This window comes from Sinocyclocheilus anshuiensis, unplaced genomic scaffold (assembly GCF_001515605.1).
Source record: "Sinocyclocheilus anshuiensis isolate Anshui unplaced genomic scaffold, SAMN03320099.WGS_v1.1 scaffold273, whole genome shotgun sequence".
Taxonomy (NCBI): Eukaryota; Metazoa; Chordata; class Actinopteri; order Cypriniformes; family Cyprinidae; genus Sinocyclocheilus; species Sinocyclocheilus anshuiensis.
Window position 1 is genome coordinate 1,185,185 of NW_015540857.1, and position 5,841 is coordinate 1,191,025.

At 35.4% G+C, this 5,841-nt stretch overlaps 1 pseudogene; it reads right to left on the minus strand.

Moving 5' to 3' along the window:
- Positions 1–79: 79 nt before the first annotated feature.
- LOC107687880 (R3H domain-containing protein 1-like) overlaps positions 80–5,841 on the minus strand; it is a 44,584-nt pseudogene continuing 38,822 nt past the window's right edge.

A 5,841-nucleotide genomic window follows, 5' to 3' on the forward strand; every position in this document is an offset into this window, starting at 1 on the left:
GTAAAATGTAAAATGATCAAATATATATTTGTAATATGTATTTTTTTGATGATCGTAGTCAATACGAATGTTAAAGAGGTGGGAAAACCGTTGTGTAAACATTTATTGGTTTCAAACTGAGATAAAAACAACTTCAGCAAACATTTTACAGCCTTTCATAGTCCACACATCTCGCAACGAAAATAAAATGAGGGGAAAAAAACACAAGAGAGAGAAAAAGGGGGAAAAGACGTGAGAGAGAGTGCAAACTTTTATTCCAGTGACTTTTAATGAGATAAGAATTCTAAAAACCCATAAATGGACTGTTGTCCATCGTCCCAAAGACAGGAAATGAGAAAGAAAGCGATAAAACCTTCCGTTCTGTGCCGTTTTTCATCAACGTTTAAATTAAGTTAAAAATTCAAAAACACTCAGTCCACATACTGGAGAGCCAAAACACTCGGACGAAAAAAACAAAAAAAAAGACTTGCTTATTTGGATTCGGCTACAGTATAAATTACAAATTTTTGGACGTTGTTTTTCTGGCTTCGTCGTTGTTCGGCGTAAACAGTGCATCCCTGCTCAAAGGCACAGGTCGAAAAGTGTTCCCTTGTGTCCCGTCTTCATGTTTATGGGTCAGTTGTAGCATGTTTGGTTGTTTATTTCCATTTGTTTAAGAAAAAAAAAAGCGCTTTGTTTCGTATGATGTGACATTTGCGGTAAAAAACCCCAAACAACATGCTCCGGTTTCAGTTTTGCGATCCTGATCTATTCAAGATGAACAGAAAAACAAGCCAAACATATCTCATTTGAATTCGTTTTGGTTTTGTGTAAATAAAGCTAGATAACGTGTCTGAAACCGTGAAAGAACAATTTAACTACAACATTAGAATTTTTTTAAACAAACTAGCGTGAAAACCCCATTCGAAAGAAACCTGTTCTGATCAAGCCATAGTGGTGCAAAAACCAACAAACTAAACAAACAAAACCAGGCAGATGTGACTGAAATGGCAGGAAGTGAGCCAGAGGCAATGGTGGTGATTGGTGGAGAGAGAGAGGAAGGGGCGTGGCCTCACTGAGAGCTGGATTTGGCGAGCGTGTGCTGTTCGTTATGTTCCTTGCTAGTTCTCAGTTTGAATTTGGTGATGAAGCAGCTGAGTTTCTGAAGCGCGTTCTGCGCCATGTATTTCGACGGGAACAAGGCCAGGATGGTGTATGTGGACGCCAGGTCATGAGGGGGCAGTTTGGGAGGGTCAGAGTTTGTAGCGTCCGCTCCCTCTGATTGGCTGGGGGACGGAGGTTTAGGCAGCCATTTTATGAGCGCGCCAACTTTGCTCAGTTCTGCCAGTAAAGAGTCCGCTTCCACTCGACTGATGCCAGCCGGAAGGTCCGTCACCTCCAAAACACGGCCGGTGTCTGGACACACAAAAACACTTTAGGGAAAAACTGATCATGTTTAACAAAAGTCATAGTGATACATGCACTTATTTCGATTAACTATAAAAATGTTCAGTATTTTTACTTTTTTAGTATTATTATTATTATTATAAATGCCATTATTTCAAGTACATTTTATTACCAGTTTTAATTTAAATAATTTCCCCACATTATATTTGCATTACATTGCAATTTTAATACCAGTGTTGTAATACCAAATGTTTTTATCTATATTTATATAAATTTTAAATATAGAACTTATATAATATGACAACATTTAATCTATCTCAATATTTCTGTATTTATTCATTAGTGTACACACATAGGATGAGCTCCAATAAATAAACAAATAAATAAATAAAATATATATTTTAATATTTATATCTTATTTTTGATATTTATATCTTTTTTATTAATGCCATTATTCAAATGTAAATATGGTTTAATTCCATTTTAACTGCATATACTTCACTTAATTATAATGCATAATATACTATTAGAGTAACAGAAAACTTAAAAATGTTCAATTTAAAAACAGTTTTAGGAAAAAGTTAATAAAACACACACACACACACACACACACACACACACACACGCGTTAAATTAACATTAGTTTATTATATGGGTTTACAGAAAAGTGTGATTTTTTTCCCATAATACTTTCCATACATTTGCACCATATTAAAATATATTTCAATTTTATAAAGGCAATATAACAATACGCAGCACATACATGTTTACATGCTTAAATCAAAGATGCTCTTAAAACATCTTTCATAACACTCTCAAACTAAATTTAATTAACAAAAACCCCACAACATCATTTTGGATATGTTTTAAATATTCAATATAAAACCCAATGTGTTTACGTTTCTGTTGAAATCATTTTAGGAATGTCCTCAAAGTGAAAACACTTCAAAAACAGACTAATTTATATTTTAAATGAGTTGTAAACGTGGTCTTTTAGGCATCAAACTCAATCTTTATTTAACTGTATGGTCATAATTCAGATTTTCATACCCGTTTCTCCCGTACTCATGTCAGTAGACAGTGATTTCTTTGCGGGTCTTCGACTGCGCATGCCGTGCCGGACACCCACAGGACCCTGAGACACGACAACAGAGCTGAACGTAAGCCCATGTGCATGAAGAACGAGAAAGTTCCGTGTTTAACATGACAATGGCGATGAAGATGATGCTAGATGTGCATTAATGCCGTTAGATCACCTGAGCTTGAGTGTGAATACAGTGTGTGTGTGTGTGTGTTCAACCTGGTGGTGATGAAGATGATGATGATGGTGGTTGACCACATGAGAGCCGTGCATTAGTGGGGGTCTGATGGGGGGGTTATACTGGAGGGGCTGCCCAATCAGAGGAGGATACCTGCCATCACCTGTGGAGACACCAACACCAAAAATACAAAAATACCAAAATGGATACCAAATATATATATTAAAAAAATATACCAAATATATAACAAAAAATACAGGATGTACAATTTTTTAAACAAAATACCAAAAATATACTGGAAATTACCAAAATATACAAAATATACAATTTTACAATATACAAAAACATACCAAATATATCCCAAAAATCTACAAGTTATACCAAAACTATACCATATATATACTGAAAAATAAACAAAATGCATGATGTACCAAAACATAATAAAAATACCAGAAATATACCAAATGTATACCAAAAATATGCAAACTGTACCAAAACATTAAAAGTACCTTAAATATACCAGAAATACCAAAAATATACGAGATGTAAAAAATTATAACAGAAATATGCCAAAAATACCAAAAAAAATAAACATTTAGATGCACTCCGATCGACTCACCTTGGCATGGAGCATACGGGCGGGAAAACTGAGGCATGATGGGAAAAGGGGCGTGGCCAGGACGAGGCCCCTTCATATTGGCCAGATGGGCAGGAGCAGGCGATTGAGCCGGAGAGGGGGAGGGGCTTAGCAGCTGCTGTGGATTATTCTAGAAAGCGAGAGAGAACGCTTATGATTGTTGCGTCATGTGAGAATGAGGTCACATGGGACGTGACGCAGGTGCTTGTACCTGTGTGGTGTTCTGCGGCGGCAGCTCGCTGGGTTTGTAGTAGCGGTTGGGTTTCCAGTGTGGCGGGGACGGGGCTCTTGGCTGCTGGCTGGGAGGAACGCTCAACTGCATCATTACTACGCCACCAGCAGGGGGCGGCAGAGGCACAGCTGAAAATCACAATGCATACTACAGATGTCAGTACATTCAAATATATGTGTATTAAAATATATAAAGTGTATTACAAAAATATGAGATGTAAGATATGCATAAAAATATTAATAATATTACTAAATTACGAATTGCAGTAAAATTAAATAATGTTTAAAATAAAAACGTTTACTAAAAAAATAAGACATGCATACATATATAAAATTAAAAGAATATTACTTGTAATTTCAAATAATGAATTATGCAGCAAAATGCATTATATCAAACAGAAAAAAACTGTAAAAACAAATTAACTACATTTTTGTAACTACATATACACACATTTAATACTATATTTTTAATATTAAATTCCGAACTGTGATGAAATACAATAAATGTATTATGTTACTTTTATTAATGTACTATTTTTATTAATAACATTATTTACATTTATTATTTAATATAAATAATTTGATAATAAATAGTAAGAAACAATAGATTGTAATAAAATTAACATTAAAAACTAAATTGTGTAACATACAAGTTTTAATATAATTGAAAACAGTAATGATTTTAAAATGTTTTAATCTAAATTGCAGATAAATGAAAAATGTTTATTTACAAGTGTGTGCACATATGTACACACACAGTGTATATATGTGTCAAATATATTAATTATTAAAATGTGAATATCGCAAAACAGTATTATAATAAATATTAATTTATATATGAATACATTTGTCTAACACTAATTTAAATGTAATCATTAGTCAAACGGACTCATTAAATTGTTTACATGTCACATTGTTCTCTTATTCTTAATATATTATTATATCTCATGCACACATACCGCAATATTATTCTTATTAACCTTTAGAGTTGAGAACTTTCACTAGTGCAGACATATATCATCCCTGGTGTTAGAAATACAATGTCTGCTACTGAATTATTCAATAACAGACAAAAATGAGGAACTGCTACACACACAATGCACACACCGACCAATTAAAGTGCTTTATTAAACAGTGAAAGGTCAAAGAGTGTGTGGGTCTCGCCTCTTCCTCATTAAAAACACCCTCTTCTTCAGCAACATAATCATCACCTCTCACACACACACACACACACACACACCAGCTGAGCGTTCATTAACACGGAGGTTTATTCAAATAAACATAGATTGTTCTCACTGCTTCTCAAACATGTGATGAGCTCTTCACAAACGCTGTAAGGCACGAGCACAAACCAGAATTGTAAACAACATTTAATTAAACTGCTAAGTAAAACATTTTGAAAATGAGAAATAAACTGCTCAAAGCTCATTATATGTGCTTAACTTATTAACCGAGAGATGTGCAAAGACTTAGTATCTAATTAAAAAATACCTGCCGTTAGTAAATGACGCAGAGCTATATTCATTAACCTTTAGACGCCAGTTTCAGTTTTCACCATCAAAGGGGTCATATGATGCGATTTCAAGTTTTCCTTTCTCTTTGGAGTGTTACAAGCTGATTGTGCATAGATAAGATCCCTGAAGTTGCAAAGACTAAAGTCTCAAAACCAAAGAGATATTCTTTATCAAAGTTAAGACTCTGCCACACCCCCCTAAAACGGCTCGTTCTAACACGCCCCCACATATCTAGGTCACTATGTGGGAATATTTGCATAATGCGCCCAAATGTGCACGCAAAGAAAGAAGGCGTGGTTTCAGTAACCGCAGTTAGTGTTGAAGCAGCCATGTCAGGGAGACGCTGTGTGTTTCTAGGCGAAAGCAAAAGCACTTTATTTGGCCTTCCGGAAGTAGATGCATTTAGGAATCTTTAAGATTACTTACAACAGAACAGCAATGCATTTTATGGACGACCGTTTCGTGAACCTAGGAGAGGAGGTAATTCTGACTTTGCTATGACAATCTGGCGCTTCTGAATCAGCTACTGTAAGTATGTTTTGTTACTAGTTTAAGTATTTGCTATTGACTGTTCAAATGCGGAGTTTTGCGCATCGTGTGTGTGTGTGTGTGCGCACGCGCGCGCGTGTGTGTGAGTCACAGTGGAGTCAGCTGTCTTAACCGCGGCATGTGTACTGCATCATTACTGTGTCTGTTCCCCTTTCGGGCTTGAACTGATGGTAAAACTAATAACATTAACACTTATTTTGAAAGTTATGGTAAGGGGCGTTACATTTCCGACGAGTGCGTGCGGTGTTCGGCCAATCACAATGCA